This window comes from Hylobates moloch, unplaced genomic scaffold (assembly GCF_009828535.3).
Source record: "Hylobates moloch isolate HMO894 unplaced genomic scaffold, HMol_V3 SCAFFOLD_11, whole genome shotgun sequence".
In the NCBI taxonomy this organism is placed as follows: Eukaryota; Metazoa; Chordata; class Mammalia; order Primates; family Hylobatidae; genus Hylobates; species Hylobates moloch.
Genome location: NW_026652286.1, coordinates 97,781,405 through 97,799,982, shown reverse-complemented (window position 1 = coordinate 97,799,982; position 18,578 = coordinate 97,781,405). Strand labels below are relative to the sequence as shown.

General features: G+C 42.0%; 1 protein-coding gene across 6 annotated transcripts in view; it reads right to left on the bottom strand.

Annotated features, from left to right (window-relative positions):
- Positions 1–18,578, bottom strand: part of PKNOX2 (PBX/knotted 1 homeobox 2) — a 321,964-nt gene that overhangs the window by 302,556 nt on the left and 830 nt on the right. For 4 of the 6 annotated variants that reach the window (XM_058424447.1, XM_032167813.2, XM_058424448.1 and 1 more), the window contains exon 1: positions 16,458–18,570. The gene's annotated coding sequence lies outside the window, so the exon portion shown is untranslated. Of the gene's footprint in view, positions 1–16,457; positions 18,575–18,578 lie in introns of those variants that run through there. The other 2 variants (XM_058424449.1, XM_058424454.1) reach the window with 2 other exon arrangements.

The window sequence follows — 18,578 nt, the reverse complement described above, 5'->3', positions numbered from 1 at the left end:
TAAGAAAATGTGGCACATATACACCATGGAATACTATGCAGCCATAAAAAAGGATGAGTTCATGTCCTTTGTAGGGACATGGATGAAGCTGGAAACCATCATTCTCAGCAAACTATTGCAAGGACAAAAAACCAAACACTGCATGTTCTCACTCATAGGTGGGAATTGAACAATGACAACACTTGGACACAGGAAGGGGAACATCACACACCAGGGCCTGTTGTGGGGTGGGGGGAGTGGGGAGGGATAGCATTAGGAGATATACCTAATGTAAATGATGAGTTAATGGGTGCAGCACACCAACATAGCACGTGTATACATATGTAACAAACCTGCACGTTGTGCACATGTACCCTAGAACTTAAAGTATAATAAAAATAAATAAATAAACTAAGCAAATGAACAAAGAACCAATATTAACTAAAAAAAAAAAAAAAGAAAACATACAAGAAAGGAAATGTAATCACAGTCTACCACATGACTTCCTTATAAGCAATATTTCCATAGTCACAATACTGTGAATACTGAATACCAATTTGACTAAAAATTATAGAGTAACTAAATTAGGAGGATTCAGGGAGAAGTATATATACATATGTGTATTTGTTATATGTCTATATATGCATGTATTTTATGTGTATATATGTATGTGTTATATGTTTATATATGTATTATATGTGTATGTATGTATGTATTATGTGTATATATTTATGTATATGTATATATATGCATGTATGTGTATATATGTATTACATGTGTATATGCTTTGTGTATGTATGTATTTATTATATGTGTGTATATGTATGTTATATGCATATATGTATGTATTATATGTGTATATAGGTATGTGTTATGTGTATGTATTATATGAGTATATATGTATTATATGTGTATGTATTACATGTATATGTAGGTATTTGTTATATGTGTATATATGTGTATGTGTTGTGTATGTATATGTGCCTGTATACGTGTTATATGCATATATATGTGTATGTGTTGTATGTGTATAAATGTGTTGCATGTTATATGCATATATGTATGTGTTTCTTATATGTGCATATATGTGTGTGTTGTGTGTGTTATGCGTGTATATATGTGTATGTGTTATATGCGTATATATATATGTGTATGTGTCGTATGTGTTAGAGAGTTAAATTATCATCTTCCAGAGGAAGAAGGTAACGATAATGTCGAAGTTGGGGGGTGGAAATCAACAATTAGAAGCAAAATTTTTTTTAGAAAATATGGAGTTAAATGCTGTAAGAAAAAATTAATTTTAAAAGGGTAATAAGGAGCCCTGGGTTAGAATAATGGCTGCCGGAGATGAAAATCAGGAGATGGAGTTCAAACATGCTCTGGAAGCTGGATTTGGGGGCTGATTACGTGGACAGCAAGGGAAAGGGAAGCATAAAACACACATAAACAAAAGAAATCACTCTATGGTTTTCAGCCTGTGTTTGAATAATGACAGGGGTCGGGGGAAAAAGCAAAGCTTGAGAATGTTAGAGGCTTGCACCGAAGATCTAGATAAAGGTCACCTCAGCAGTACCCGGTGGCGGGGGCGCCCCTCTGCCCGCCCCTCTCCTGGGCCTCTGGGGTTCTGAAGTACGGTATTCTGAGTGCAGCTGTCTGGCAAACAGAAACCGAGAGGCTTTTAAATGTATAGCATTCAGGCACCAAAGGAGGTCTTACAAATCACTTACTTAAATTAAATCCTCCAACTTTCAGCTAACTAAATTGAATCCCACAGAAATTAAAATCCCAGGGAAGAAACAGTTTCAACCAAGGGGTGGTCAACAGTGTTAAGAGCTTTAGAGACGGTAAAGAAGCGATGACCGAGAAAAGGCCGTCGGATTGGGCGGTTCGGTGATCATTGAGAAAGTAACTGTGCTGGGCAAGAATGGAAAGCCAGTTAAGGCAGAAGTCAAGATACCACGCGGGTGAGGCGGCTGCACCTCCCTGACCACACCTGCACATTGTAAGTGCGCCACAAACACCAGCTGTTGCTGATGTTTAGTTTTCAGAGAAACATGATGATTAAATGGGGGGAAAAAAGGCTAGTAGCTTAATGAAGATAACTAAATGTCTTAAAGGTGTTTGGGAAAAAAAGCGGAAATGGTGTCTAGACTGAAGTGAAGGCTCAGCAAAGCCAGATGACTAAGAAGCAGAGAAGCACTGTTAACTGACAGCGGGAGGCCAGCATGGCTGGGATGGACTTTAATGAAAGATGTACGTGCGGTGATTCGTCTTGAAAAAAAGGGCAATTCTAGACTAAAGGAGAAAAGGAAGGGATGGGTGATTATCTGGAAGAATTTTGAATGGGAAGAAAGGGATATTTTTAAAACTAGATCAGATGACGTCTTTTTAAGGAAAACAGGAGACATAATTATCAACCGAGGTGGGTTTCTGAAGGTGAGATTGCAAGCTTGAAGAAGAAGAAAAATAGTGCGTCTCAACCAGGGGTGATTTTGCCGCCTGCCCCCAAGAGATGTTTGGCAATGTCTGGAGACATGTCTGGTTGTCACGAAGGAACATGGCTTCTGGTAAGCAGAGGCCAGGGATTCTGCTAAACACCCTACAATACAGAATACAGTAAAGCCTTCCCTTCCCCAGTTTCACTTTCCACGGTTTCCACTACCCACGGTCAACTGTGGTCCAGAAATATTAAACGAAAAATTCCAAAAATAAACAATTCAAAAGTTTTAAATTGCCAGCTGTTCTGAGTAGCACGATGAAATCTTGCACCAACCCACTCCATCCTGCCAGAGACATGAATCATCCTTTTTTTCAGTGTATCTAGCTGTATCCGCTGCTGGCCCATTAGTCACTTAGTAGCCGTCTTAGTTAACAGATTGAAAAAACATAGTATATATAGGGGTTGGTACTGTCTGTGGCTTGGACCATATCCTCTGCAACTAAGGGAGAGAACACTGTACACAGAAAAACCCCCACAACAAAGAAGTATTCCGCCCAACATGTTAATAGTGCCAAGGTTGAGAAACCATGCTTTAGATGAACAATTATTAAGGGAATTTCACTAAAAGTTAACAAGAAATAGGTAGAAGAATTTTCCAGCAGCTGTATAGCCTGCCCCTCAAGCTTAAATAGAGTAAATGTGTAGTCAATCTAATTGGTATGTTTTTTTGAAGTTTTCTAGTTACACTAAGCAGAGAGAGCTCATATAAATAGAATGGTTCATTTTGAGGAGCTTTGCAAACATTTGCCATGGGTCAATCACTAAAGGTGTTAATATCTAATATTTACTTTCTTAAACTAACCTTTGAGATAGGTAACTTTTTTCTAGTTTTCCAGATGAAGAAACAGAAACACAGAGAGGTAAAATAAAATCACACAGCCAGTAAGGGGTAGAGCCAGGATTCCAACCGAAGCAGTTGGACAAGAGTACCTGTATTATTATTAGGATGCCATGCTGCCTTTAAGGGACCTCTAAAAGTTGCTTCTTTTCTCATTTTGACAGTCTTTAAATTACCTTCCCATTCTGGAGTGTTGTGTCCCAGCAGAGGCTTTTTTTTTTTTGACAGTCTTGTACTGCACATATCTCCTCCCCTTCATACACAATATCCAGTCTTGATTTCAATAATCCATATCCTTGATGCCAAGGAGTAGGGAGATGATCAAGCTTTCCTTAAAGAAAAACTACAGTACTTGATCTATGACCTCTAAGACAACTAGTTTTAATGAAGATCAGCAATCTAACCACTTAGAAATTCTGCAAATGGCCAGCCTGTTTTATGAACCAACGCATTACCCACGTCCCTTTCTGAGATGGCAGAATAAGTGAATGCCTCTGAGCACTATTCATTCTATCCATAAAGGCCTTTTTCACTACTGATCCCTGATCATGTGCTCTGCTCAGCTTAGGTTTGGAATTACCAACGTCCTAGGATTGAGTTTATCAGGACTTTGCAGAGGTGCTGCTAAGGCACTACATTTCATGTGCATCAAAGCAAGGAGAACTCTGGGAATCCTGATGACTGGGAATCCTGATGACTGGCCCATGATTCATGCTGTCATGAGAAATGACTGAGAAACATACAGGAATTAGACACCTTAATTCATCCACAGAACCTGCATGACTTTTGACCCAACTCTGGCACCCAACAGCAAGAGGGCTGTAGGCTTGCGATCTCTTGCCTGTGTGGTAGCTGGCCAAGGTAAAGCTGCTGGAATAGGAAATGGAGAAGCAAACCACTGACCTAAAGCACATTAAGATGGGAAGCAACTGGGAGAGTGCCAACGGACCAGGCTGCCCTGCAAAAAGAGCTTGCACCCTTGCTCTGGTGTCCTCATTCCTCTCTTCAGCCTTTGGCAGCTCTGCCTCTAGGGTCAAGGGACTCACAGAAGTCCCCAGGGCTTTCATCTGCCAGCTCCCTCCTTTCTCTCCAATTCTTCTCATAGCTCCTTTATCTGCTGCTTATGTTCCCTGATCCCCAGTGGCCTTGTACTCTGCTCCATCCTAGATGCCTTAGGTTCAATCTGCATCCACCAAGTTACCTGTTTCCTTGGATATTCACTCTTGGAAGGTCTTTCTTGATTACATATGGGCAAATGAGAAAGACAGGACCAGGACTGGAGAACATTTTTATTCTAATTATGAACGTATTTGGTTTTATTTTTTATTTTTTCCGATCTTGAGTCTGGTTCTTGCTTAAGTACATAATTGATAGAGCTTATTCCTCAAATCGCTTTTTATATTTCCCCAGTAATTTGAAGCTAATGATTTCCATCACTTTAACTACAGTAAAATCAAAGTTTTTGACATTAGCAGCTTTGGGAGATCCTCACCGATATTTGGGATTTTGAGGCTAGAGCACTATGAGGGAATTACATATCATCCAGGGTACATGGTCCAATTTACTAGTCTTATATCCCTTACCATCAGAAGAGTCTTGCTTTGTCTTACTTAAATGTACCATCCTCCTGGGCCGTCCATTCCATACGGAATACAGATGTTCATCACAGCCCTCCCTGGAGACTTTCTCACAGCCCTTTAAAATAGTCCCTATCCCACCCTTCTCATACTGCAGTAAGGGGACCTGGGATAGGGAGTAAAATTCATTATCCCTTCTTATAGATGAGAAAACTAATGCCAAAGGGGAGAAGGGGCTGTATTAGAGTCATGAACTTGAGAGAAAAGGCCAAGAATAGAGCCCAGATGCTCTGATCCCCAAACCATTGTAGCTCCAACAAGAGAGCCTCCATTTTGGAGGCTCCAATGAGAACCTCCATGTTGGTCTCTTGACCATTGTCAAATGTCATTCTCTCTCTGCAACCTACCTGCTCTGGTATCTCCATCAGTGAATTTGGTGTTAGCTAGCAGGTTTAGTTTGAGTCTTTGATTCTAACTACTTGTTATCAGCCCTGCCTATATCCATCTCTTAACCAAGAGACCAGCTTTCACTCAGCATCTCATGTTGGTTGATTTCTGAGAAGGATGTGGTACTCCTGTCTGAAGCTGCCCTGTATCCTGATTTCCTGCCAGGATGATCAGAATTGATTTCTACCAGAAGCTCAAGAGGGATAATCCAGCCAGGGCTCTTCTGGGGCAGAAGACAGAGTTACCACGGGGCCACTATACTCTTTTTTAAGATTATTTGGGGCCAGGCATGGTGGCTTACGCCTGTAATCCCAGCACTTTGGGAGGTAGAGGCAGGTGGATTGCTTGAGGCCAGGAGTTCAAGACCAGCCTGGCCAACATGGCAAAATCCCATCGCTACTAAAAATAGAAAAATTAGCCGGGTGTGGTGGCGCACATCTGTAATCCCAGCTACTCCAGAGGCTGAGGCACGAGAAACACCTGAACCTGGGAGGGGGAGGTTGCTGTGAGCCAAGATTGTGCCACTGCACTCCAGCCTGGGCGACAGAGGGAGAATCAATCTCAAAAATAAAAAAAAATAAAAAAAAAAAACATTATTTGGACTTTGGAACTAGTGATCTGCTCAAACAGAGACCCTTAGACTAATAAAGTGATGAAGGGTAGAATGTCTGACGCACTTTGTTCCTTCTATGAGCTCCTTAAGGAGACGAAAAATACATAGTCTATCTGACCTACTGTTCCAGCAAGCTGGAGAAGAGGTGTCATCTGCCATGTCAGTCTCTCATCTGGCAATCATGCTGGGCTTCCTGGAACGCTTCTGACCCCAAACAGGACCTAGAACAATGGATGCACATGGAAAGTGCCCAATAAATATTCATCAACTTTAATGAAAAAGTAGTTTTAGCATTCTACAGTATCTCTGCAGTATTCAGAGAACTCTTGCTCTGGTGTAGAGGCTAAAAGACACAGAAAAGGAACTAAAATGAGTTTGGCACTAAGAGAGAGTAAAGAAGTGTCTATAGCCTGGTGCCTGTAGTCCCAGCTACTCGGGAGGCTGAAGCAGGAGAATTGCTTGAACCTAGGAGGCGGAGGTTGCAGTGAGCCGAGATCACGCCACTGCACTCTAGCCTGGGCGACAGTGCAAGACCCCGTCTCAAAAAAAAAAAAAAAAAAAAAAAAAGAAGTGTCTAAACATGAGCTAGAGATCATGTCTTCCTGTAACATCCCAGATTCTCCACATGCAATGACTCAGGAGCTAATGTTGGCAGACAGAAGAGAATGAAAACTTATTTCTAAGACTCTCAAATCAGTGGAAGTGCTCCATCTCTATGATCCAAGGAACACCCAGGCCTATTTCTGACAAAGAGAAAAAAGGAAATAAAAATTCTTGCTCAGGAAACTAAAAAATTTCTGCAGAGCTGAAGAACTTGCTGTTTCATAGCTTTAGCTAAACACGTCTAGCTTGATTATCAAATATTAGAATTGGGAGAAACAAGCACTGATGCAAGTAAAAGAATATTCTGCTGCTGATTTAAAGACAAGTGAATCGCTAAATATTTTTATTAGCAGCAAATTTGCTGCTTGCTGGAACTAATTTCACGCCCCGTAGATATGGTGCTTAAGTTGGAAATGGCGTTAAATTGCTCTCTCCTTGAGGCTGGTAGGATTTCTGGTGGCAGCAGCCACTAGATGGCACCGACAAGGTAGCTCCTCAAAGATAGGCAGCTTTGGAACCAATGATAGGAAAGTCCAGAGGAAGTCCTGCCTTACATTTCCCTTTCTCCTTCCGAAGAAATGCCCATGCTCCAGATATCAAAATCTTTCAGAAAGGAAGTTGCCTAGAAAGGAACATTCCTCTTAAGGGTCTTGAATTTCCCAGTTCAGTCTTTTCTCTAAGCTTGCATAACACTTTTAGTTAGCAGGTCCAATTTGGCAATCAGTTAGAATTTATAATTTCTTGCATGTTAGCACTATCTCTTCAACCACACCACAGCTTCTAGAAAGGACAGGTTACATTTTATTGCCAGTACTGGAGCCCAGGTGAGCAAACAGTGTGTATAACTTGCAGGCCAGGGAGCTAGACTAGAAGAACTGAGGCAGAGACAGCAACACAAAGGATGAGACCAGATTAGATCCAAGGCAGGACAGAATGCAGAGGTCACAGCAGAATTGGGCAACTGAAATCAGGTGGGAATTCCAAAGCAGAGGCAAGCCCAGGACTGAGGTCAAGGAATTGCCGTGGCTCAGAATCCAGTAAGTGAGCCAAAGTCAGAGGACACGTTAAATAATAAAGGTCAGAGCAAGATGTGGGTGGACAAATAAACCAAGGGAATGCAGAACCCAGATGCCTAAGGGAAAAATAAAGCCAAGAGGCCAACAGGTCAAAGTGAAAGTCAGGAAAAACATAATAGCAGGGCAAAACACACACAAAAAGTTTGATGTACTCATTAATCAGATGTTTAGTGGTCAATTCATGCTAGAACCAAAGTAGGTTCACTAAGAATAAGTTTTGCTAAATTGAACTTATTTCCATGTGCAATAGAGTTATGAAGTTGATAAATCTGATCGTGTTATTTACTCTCCTGCTTAAATACTTCTGACTTAGCTAAACCCTTCACCTACAGGATAAAGCCAAAATTCCTTATCTTAGCATTCAAGACCCTTCACACACTTTCTCAGCTCTTGACACTCATTTCCCTGAACCTGATACTTAACTCACACTAGAATATTTGCTATTTCTGAATCATGCCAAAGACATTCATTCTTCCATGCTTTGCTTCTCCTATTTCTCCACTCTGGAATTTCTTCCTATCTCCATTCTCTACTTATCTCACAAAAACCCAGCGTATTTTCTTTTCTTTCCCTTTCTTTTTTTTTTTTTTGATTCAGGGTCTCACCCTGTCACCCAGGCTGGAGTGCAGTGGTGTGATCTTAGCTCACTGCAACCTCTCCCTCCTGGGTTCAAGCGATTATCATGCTTCAGCCTCCGAGTAGCTGGGATTATAGGCACATGCCACCATACCTGGCTCTTTTTTGTGTGTTTTTAGTAGAGACAGGGTTTCACTATGTTGGCCAGGCTGGTCTTGAACTCTTGACCTCAAATGATCTGCCCGCCTCCCAAAGTGCTGGGATTACAGTCATGAGCCACTATGCCTGGCCTAAAAAATACTCTGTATTTTCAAGGCTCAGTCAAATGTCACTTTTTTTTGTGAAGCCCTCCTTTCTCTTTCTCCACCATGAAGAATTAATCTCCTCTTTCTCTAGGTTTTCGATATAGTTTGTTTATACTGTTACTGTATAATATAATACATATGAGATGTTACATTATCTATTATATTGTATATTTCTATCTATCATCTATATCTATCGCTTTAATGCATATTAGAGGTAACACATACATTAACTATACCTGTATTAATTTGAATCTGGTGTTTATATGTCTGTCGCCTCTGCTAGATGTCATCTCTTTAAGACAAAACTAATATCTTGGTCATTTTTGTTTCCACAACACCTAACAAAGAACCTAGAAGATAGGAGATCAACCAATATATGTTTATTGATGTGAATGAGAGGAAATACCAAATATAGTATAACTTCATTTAAACAGAATATTTAATAAATCTCTCAGGATTTCAACAGAATGTTTACTAAATCTTCAACTTTGTGAATAATGTTGTACAGTGGGTCATTAGGAAAATTGAAGCTGCCTGAACACATACTGGGAGGAGGTCTCCAATGCTACCAAGTTCTATCCAAGGCAGCATTTTTATTAGTGACTTGGATTAAAGCATACAAAGAATTTTTATCAGATGTGAAATGAGACATACTGATATCATAGGAAAGAAAAATAAGACTTTAAAAATGAGTCTAACTGCCTCAAATGTTGGGCTCCAATTGACAAGGTAAAATTTAAATAAGTGTAAAGGCCTATATGTAAATTTAAAAAATAAATTGCACATACCAAGTATGGTGGAGATTTGACATGGCAGCAATTAATGTGCAGAAGAGTTAGATGCTTTGGTTAATCAAAAGCTTTAAAAGCAGTGAGATGTGACCAGTAACAATCTAAGGACATTGGAATCACTAATGGTCATAGGCGTCCAGCTCAGAAGAAGCATAGTAGTAGCATCACTGCACTTCCTGCCTTTCAGGGATGATTTAAAGTATTATGAGCAATTCTAGCACAAGATTCTAAAAGACACATTAATAAAGCACAGTTCATCCAGAAAACTGTGACCAGAATGGTAAAGGAGTCTAGAAACAATGAAATAGACAAAGAATGAGGGAGCTCTGTGGAAACCTGGACGCTTGAAAAACTGAAAACTAAGGGAAGGTTTGAGAGGCATCTTCATGTATTTTTAAATGGCCTTTTATGTGTTGCTACAAGTGGTAAAACTAGACAGGAAGAGAAGGAATTGTGAGGAGACAGAGTTTGGCTCAGTGTAAGAAAGAACTTTCTAAAATTTCTGGTCATCCAACAGTGAAGTGGGCAGCTTTGGGAGGTTGGGAGCTCCCCAGCCTTGAACATGCTCAAGCAGAGGCCAAAGACTAGATAAGCGATTCACGGAAAAAGAGTTTTTTTTGTTGTTTTGTTTTGTTTTATGAAGCATAAATACCCTCCTTTGTAAAATCTTTCAGTGGCTCAACAGAATCTGCAGGATAATGTCTAAATTCCTTATCCTGTCATTTAAGCTGTTGTGATCCAGATCCCAACGACCTCCTGCCTGGTCATCTGCCTCTACTGCCTCCCCTGCTTTCAGTCCCAGTATGCCCCATACCAAACACATTCCACACTGCTTGCCCAGCACCTGTTCTGCCATGCTCCCTCACGCCACTCAGTGTTGGCACATGCTACTCCTTGTGCCCGGAATCTTTTCCCACTTGCTCACTTTGGCTAATATGCATTCATCCAGAGAGGCAGTGTCACCTTGGAAATGTCACCTTGGAAGCCATCCCCAAGCCCTCTAGTTTCCTCCTTGTACCTAGGACGCACCCTCAATTTGCTACCTCTTGGTTTTTCTTGTTTGCGTCACACAGTGGAATGTGAACAATGTGAAGAAAGGGGCTGTGTCTTATCTCCCTATCCCCCATTTCTAGAATCTGCCTGATGGATGGGAGAATGCTCAGCTTTTGAAGTGAATTGCATCAGGCCTTTATTCCTTAGGTCAAAACATGACCAAGGGATCAGGCAGAATCTGGAGTCTACCCAGTGGGCAATGACCTTCAGAAATAGAGGGTGTGGGAAATTTTGAGCAGTTGAAGCCATGAGGATCCCTCTCAACCATGTACCACCTAAAGGACTGCACACTGGGCTTCCTTTTTTCTTTAGGGGGTTTGGCTTCATTCTCTTCACTGCTCAAGTCTCCTGCCCTTTGTCACTCCCCTCCTTTCTTCTCCCTGTACCCTGCTTACATGCTGGCTAATGCCCCCTGACTGTCTCAACCTGGGGGCCTTGCTGGCTATGTAATCAAAGCAGTGAGTCCATGTATCATCATTTATTAATTTGAATCACATCTACTGCCTTCAGGGCCTCTGAGTTTTTGTAGCAACTCATAATGTCAATATTTTCCATTGAGAATTGTTTGGCATGGTGCCACAGAGGTTAGCAAAACAGGGTTCTGGGGCAGAAAGTCCCAGAACTGAAATCTTCAAGGCTTCTTCTCTTCCTTATGGACAGTGCCACTCACCAAAAAAAAAAAAAAAGAAAGAAAAAAAAAGTGGAATATTTGTGAGACTACACTCCCAAGCTGGGCCACACCTAGGTATTTGTGAGCTTCTGACAATATTCTATTCCTAATCCTGATTTAGCTCTTAGATCTCCATCCCAATTATTTGGACTTTCAGTCCTAGAATACAGCACTGATCTGTAAAAAAGCTTTTCAATTTGAGCAGCTGAGAGCTCAAATAAGATTTGTCCCCGTATTTTAAAATCTCTCAGTTCTGAGTCTGGCCATGTCCTCTTACTCAGAGCTCAAAAACACTGGTCACACTACTCACAGCTTCAGCTTGACCTTGTTCTGAAATGCCTTTCTGTCAGATAGAACAGATAGAAAGTAGTCATTGGTGTGAACCCACCTGAACGGGAATACTTTCCAGCTACACAGTGAACTTCAGACTTCATAAGGAAGTGCGGGCTCAGCCTTGTCATGGGCTATAACGATGCCTCAAGACATCTGCTGATACAGAAACTCTGTGGTTCTTCTAATACTCTTACACTTTCCCATAAAGTATCATGAGTTTCCTAACCCCCACCACCAAATGTTTCTCTATAGGCTCCATCTGAGTTTGCAATATAGATCCTCCTAGCTGTTGCCTGGTATTTTGCCACTCAGGCATAGGTCCTCTCCTTGGCAAGAGCTGAAGGGATCAGAACTCACAGAATCTTCCTCTGGCCAGCCAGTTGATATCTGCTGCCTAGAAAAGATGCCCAGATGGCAAACCCAGTGGCTGGGCAGGGCCAATGGGGACAGATTCTCTCTCTTGATGTTTGATGGCTTTATATCCTCCTCGTATTCTATGGAACGAAGGGACATTAACCCCAGATTATCATCACCCTTGGCACTCTCCAGGAAAGGATGTCATTTTACAGATAACAGAGAAATCCTACCCGCCCTGCAGAGGAGAACTGAAATGAGCCTGCCCATTCCACATACTGGGAGGAATCATCCAAGGGCTTGGTATTGTGAGAACTAGGCCCCCCTGACCATAGACTGCATTAACTGTTATTGGACTTTACACTTTCCTTTTTGGTTTTTGGTAAGTCAGATCTTGTCACACCATTGCTCAAAACTCCTTCAACTTCCCATCTTACTCAGAAGAAAGTTCAAGCTGCCTCAATGGCCCACAAGGCCCTCTATGGAGATCCTCCCCCAACTTTGCAGTTCTTGGAGTACACCCAGCGCCTGCCTGTCTCAGGGCCTCCTATGCCTGCTTGACCCTTCGGTCTTCCCCAAATAGCTGCCAGCTCACTCACTTCCTTCAGGTCACTGCTAAGATGTCACCTTATCAGAGAGGTCTGCCTTGACTACCTTATATAAAATGGTGCCCTCCCACCCTACATGCCCCTTCATCACTCTTTGTTCTTTTTCCTCACTTTACTTCTTCATAGCACTGAAAACCAGCAGATAGCTGATACATTTATTTGTTGATTATCTGCCTTCTCCCACTAGAATGTAAGTTCCATGAGAGCAGGACTTGGTTTTGTTTATTCTTTATTCCCATTTTCCAGAACAGTTCAAAGCACACGGTAACACTCAATAAATATTTGTCAAATGAATGGACACACAGTGAATGAAGGGCCCTCCTCTTATGCATCTATACTAATGCACATACTGTTACTTGCCTGGTGCCTGGCCAAGAAATATGGCCCACTGCCCTCCATTATGCTGTCAGGAAAACAGAGGACCAAAAATTGAACCTAAAATTCACGTAAAGTAGCTACTCTCCCACTTACCAGAACTCCAGCTTTTCAAATGATGCCAAGCTTAGAGTTCAGCTCCGTCTCTGTCCATCAGTCTTTTCCTACTCTTTAGCTTAAGAAATAGTCCTTAGGGCTGGGTGCATTGGCTCATGCCTGTAATCCCAGCACTTTGGGAGGCCGAGGTGGGTGGATCACCTGAGGTCAGGAGTTCGAGACCAGCCTGGCCAACATGGTAAAACCCTGTCTCTACTAAAAATACAAAAATTAGTCAGGCACGGTGGTGCGTGCCTGTAATCCCAGCTACTTCGGAGGCTGAGGCAGGAGAATGTCTTGAACCCGGGAGGCACAGGTTGCAGTGAGCTGAGATTACGCCACTGCACTGCAGCCTGGGCGATAGAGCAAGACTCCAACTCAAAATAAATAAATAAATAAATAAATAAATAATAAATAAATGAAATAGACCTTAGAACTCTTTCCCACAGTGAGCCTCTTTCCCACAGTGAGCCACCTTCCCAGCTACCCAATAAGCCAAATGAACCCAATCCTCTGGCTGCTGAGCGCCCTAAAACATATAATTTGGCACTTCATAATGTTAAGGCAAACCAAGCTCCTCGTGTGAAACAGCCTTTTCAGAGAATAGACAAAATATCTGGCACTCAGTTGTTGAGCCAAAAGGTTGAATTTTCTCTGAAAACCATTCTGATTTCTCTGAAAACCATTCAAGAACTGGCAAATAATTCAGAAATTAAAAGTCTGTTACTTGTCTCATCCATCTCTGAGTCCCACCAAAGAGAGAATCCTCCCCCTTCTCCAACACCAGAGGGGGGCAAAGGCTTTTCAGAAAGTACAATACTGCATTAAAACTGAAGGAAGCTTTCCAGGTTTGCTTTCCGTTCTATTGTCTTATTCTGTCAGCTCCCACATCTCCCAAAATCCAGGCTTAATAATTTACAGCAGAAAGACATTTAATAAATAAGCGGCAAGACTGGAGCTGTCAGCTCCATACAATGGGGTTGTTTGCATCTTCCTGCTTGGCATCAGCTCCTGCTCTCCCGCTTGCTTCAATGAAACAATCCCATTTGCTATTTTCATAAAATTAGTTCCTCTGCAGTTTCTATTAATCAGAACCTTCTCTGGAAAGAATTATACTGAGATTTCATCACCATCTGAGTTCAATCATTCTGTGAATCTGATGAATTTTTATCATCTCTATATTTGGCAGAAAAGGTAAGACTTGGATAGGCTGATGTAAGTGGGCGGAGAGCTCTCCCCTCACATTGGGTGAGGTCCGACAGTCCTGGGAACCTGGATCGATCTCCACCACCGCACATCTGGGCGGCTTTCTCCTCAAAATATATCTCCTTTACATCTACAGTTCCAAATCTTATTTGGGTCATGGACTCTTTTACAAATCTTATGTAAGCTATGAATACTCTCCCTGGAAAAGCCCAAATATGCTCATGTACACTACACACACCAATTTAGGACACTCCCTCTCCTCTCCACATATATGGCCCATCGTGGATTCCAGTGTCAAAACTAGGTGCCCTCTTTTTTTTCTAACTATCCTCACTTCCTTTAAGAACTTTAGGCTGGAATAGAAATTCAGTCACCCCCAAAATCCTTTGTAAAATGAGAAAGAGAAAAAATTTTTTTAAAGAGAGAAAGAGCATAAAAGTGAGAAAGTTTCTTTATGATGGCCATATACTTTCTGAGAAGAAAAATGGAAAACAGAAGGCAGTTCAAATGAGCTGAAACAAATAATGAAAGCCCAAGGATCCATAAACTGATGCATGCTGCACTGCAGTTGTGTGAATGAGACATGAGATCAAAACTTGGAAAAATTTTGATGAATTCTCCTTGCTTCCAGCCTACATAACACCTATCCCATCATAAAATAAACTACATGAGGAAAGACGAAGTCTGGAGGAAAAAAACCTGGGACCAGGGGAACTGGGGTTCTAGTATTAATACCACCTCCGTCTGCTGACTATGTGATTTTAGGCAAGAGGTAACATAGCTCTACCAATGTGAGATCTTTAAATTAACACTAAACGATTTCCAAAGTTTGTTTCAATTCCAACAGTTTATCAGACATGATTTATTAGGAATCTCTAAGGTAGTAAGAATTAAAACCTTTACTTAAAGGGCCTAATAGTAAATATTTTAGGCTATGGGCCATATAGTCTTTGTGATAACTACTCAATTCTGCTGTTACAAAGCAAAAGGAGAAATAAACAACACACAAACAAATGAGCATGCCTGGATTCCAGTCAAATTCTACTTATGGAAATCAAAATTTAGATTTGATATCATTTTCATATGTCACAAAGCGTTTTTTCTTTTTTTTTTCAAGCATTTAAAAATGCAAATATCATTCTTAGCTTGCAGGTTGTACAAGCTAAGATTAAGCCCACAGGCCATATAGTTTGCCAACTCTTGGTCTATAACATCAGATGAATATTATGATCCAGAAAATCATGGCGATAATTCTGGGTGGCCTTGGAAGGTCAGTAATTTGACTTCAACTACTGACAATAGTAGTTGAGGATATTTTTGTTTACTTGGTTTCTCAATTAGCAAAATTGAGAATTAGCAAAATTAGTAGTTTTTGAGCCTCAGCCAACAACCAACAATTACTTCAGTTTTTGCTACATATTCAGACCTGTAGAAATGCTAATGTAATCACACAAGAAATTGCGTACAAAAAATTCAGGGCTCACTGGCAGAAAAAGTTTTGATAACTATAAAATGAGCAAGAAAGCTTTACATCTTCTCTTGAAATCATTCCATGCCCTTGCTAACCCTAGTGGCCTCTTTGTACTCTTCCCCTGTACTAGGCAGCATAACGAGTGATTTTACACATTTGAGGATGAAATGAAACACTGGCTTTTGTCATTATTGCTTTGACTTTTTTGTTTGTTTATGACAGAAGAAAATAAGTTAACAAAATGGCATGCATTCATATATGGCACCTATGTGCATTCTACAAGTACAGTATGAAGAATACATATACAGTAGAGATGTGGAGCAATGCGTAGAGGTGCTGTATAACATGGCATGCAGAAAAATTTTTTTTTTTTTTTTTGAGATGGAGTTTCACTCTGTTGCCCAGGCTAGAGTGCAGTGGTGCCATCTTGGCTCACTGCAACCTCCAGCTTCCTGGGTTCAAGAGATTCTCCTGCCTCAGCCTCCCCAGTAGCTGGGAATACAGGTGTGCACCACCACACCCGGCTAATTTTTGTATTTTTAGTAGAGACGGGGTTTCACCATGTTGGCCAGCCTGGTCTCAAACTCCTGACTTCAGGTGATCCACCTGCCTCGGCCTCCCAAAGTGCTGGGATTACAGGCGTGAGCCACCATGACTGGCCAGGGAAGACAATTTTTTAAAAAAGAAAAATTAGATGATCAAATAATCAGTCTTTTTTAGGGTGAGGGACACAGTTTTGATTCTGAGACAGCAAAGATGAAGCACCATGATGACGGCACTTCTCTCAATCTCATTGAGAGGATATGATATCATTTACTCAGAAAACTATTAATAACACCCCTCTCCTAGTTAAGGGGTGCATTTTGGGAGTACTTGGCAGGTGCGTCCCCTCTTAAGAGGGAGAAAACCTAATAATGTTATATCCATTCAGGAAGACGTAAAAAACTTTGGAGTACCTCCCCATTCATGTCCCTTCTTTTACTTACTTATCAGTTGATTTTTGACATCCAATGACTTCTGAACTTTTTATTGGCTTCCTGCTCCCCAAAGGGTACACTGCTTCTGCTGGCTCAGCGCCTCAGAACTTTGGTGCTGTTGATCTCAGACACCACTTTGTCATCCACTATCCTGGACAGTCTTTTGGATGGTTTGCATAGAGTTGCTGTTGTCCAGGGCATCACCACAATTGAAGTCCTTCCCATCTTCCAGCAGGCGGCAGTAGGTGGCAATCTCAGCCTCCCGCTTGACCTTGATGTTCAGCAGGGCCTCATACTTCTGGGCCTGGCGCTGCCCCTCTGCCTGGGCCTGTGCCAGCTCTGAATCCAGGTGCAGCACAGCCCCACTGAGCTGCTCCATTTGCATGGCATAGCGGGCCTGTACCCCCCCTCAGTCTGTTCTCCAAGCTGGCCTTCAGATTTCTCATTGAGTCTAGGTTGATCTCTAAGGACTGAACTATGCATCTCAGCTCCATGAATGTCATCTCAGCAGCTCCTATTTTGGTGGACTGCGTGGTGACCACTGTGGTGTGCTCCTCAGTCTTCTGGGACCAGTACTTGTCCAGCTCTTCTCAGTTCTTCTGAGCCAGCTCATCATACTGGGCCGGGAGGTCTGCCATGATCTTGCTGAGGTACTGAGATTTGGGGGCATTTACCTCCATGGTCAACTCAGAGCTGGCAATCAGGGCTTGTAGACCTTTTACTTCCTTCTCTTGGTTCTTCTTCATGAAGAGCAGCTCCTCCTTGAGAGCCTCCATCTCTGTATCCAGCTGTAGCCGAGTGACATTGGGGTCATCAGTGACCTTGTGGAGTCCACGGATGTTGCTCTCCGCAGACTGGCATATGGCCAGCTCCGTCTTATACTTGACTCTAAAGTCATCAGCAGCAAGACGGGCATTGTCAATCTGTAGGACAACACAAGCATTGTCCACAGAATTTGCAAATATATGAGCCCTCAAGTCCTTGATGGTCATGAAGTCATGCCCCCAGGCTCTGACGTGGGATCTCTTCTTCTCCAAGTGCTCTCAGATTTTGCTCACCAGCCTCTGACTCTCAGTCACCAGAGTCCTCACTTTGTCCAGGTAGGAAAGCCAGGCAATCATTCAGGCCTTGTATGGTATCCTTCTCATTCTGGATGTCCCCCATTCCTTCCAGACCCCTGGCATCCCTGCAGCCAGGCCTCCAGACCCCCAGCCACCCCAGAAGCTGGTGGAGAAGGACACTGAGGTCCGGGAGCCCAAGCCCCTGAGGCCTGCATAGACTTTGGCTGTGCTGCTGATGAACCGGACGCTGTGGCTGTGTGGCTGGATGGAGTGCAGGGACTGGTAGCTGGTGGAGGTGGTAGAGCAAATGGTGAAGCTCATGCCGCCTAAGGAGAAAAGTGTGGGGACAGGACTCAAGTTCTGTCGAGCCATGCCTATTTTTAATTTATAGCTTAACTGAAGCCAGTATGACCATAAGAAGTGTAAGGAAGTTAACTTTTCCAGTCTCAAACTTTGAACTTTTGACCACTTTCCTCCAAAATATTAAGGTCTCAGAGCCAGTTCTGACCAGCTTGTCTACACATTACTTTCCATCATTTGTCTCCATATTATTCCCCAGATACTCAGTACTCATTCTTGCCTTGGCGTCTGCTCAAACTACTTTCTCTCGCTGGATTCTGTTCCACCTTTCCTGTTCCTACTCATATGCTACGACCCAGCATTAGTTCTAGCTCTATGATAAAGACATACACATTAATTCCAGCCATAACAAAATATCCCCCAATTAATACAAGGGAAGAAGTGCTCTGGAAACTATGAAATGTTCTGCAAATATGAAGTATTATTATATTTTGGAGAAATTAATTGTACAATAGGGTTGGCCCATTGTTATATCTTGCTTTAAAGTGTTTCCTAGTTGTTTCATGTGTTGTTGACCTAACATTACAAAACCACAGGCTATTAACACAGGAGTCACATCTCATTTCTTGTATATCTTCACAGTTCCTAACAGAACATAGCTGCAGTCAACACTCAATTCCAGTGAAATGAATTAATCAAAATAAAGGATTTCTTAGCCACAGAGCTTCTCACTGGGCCAAGTAATGTTAAGTTGCTAAACGCACAAGAA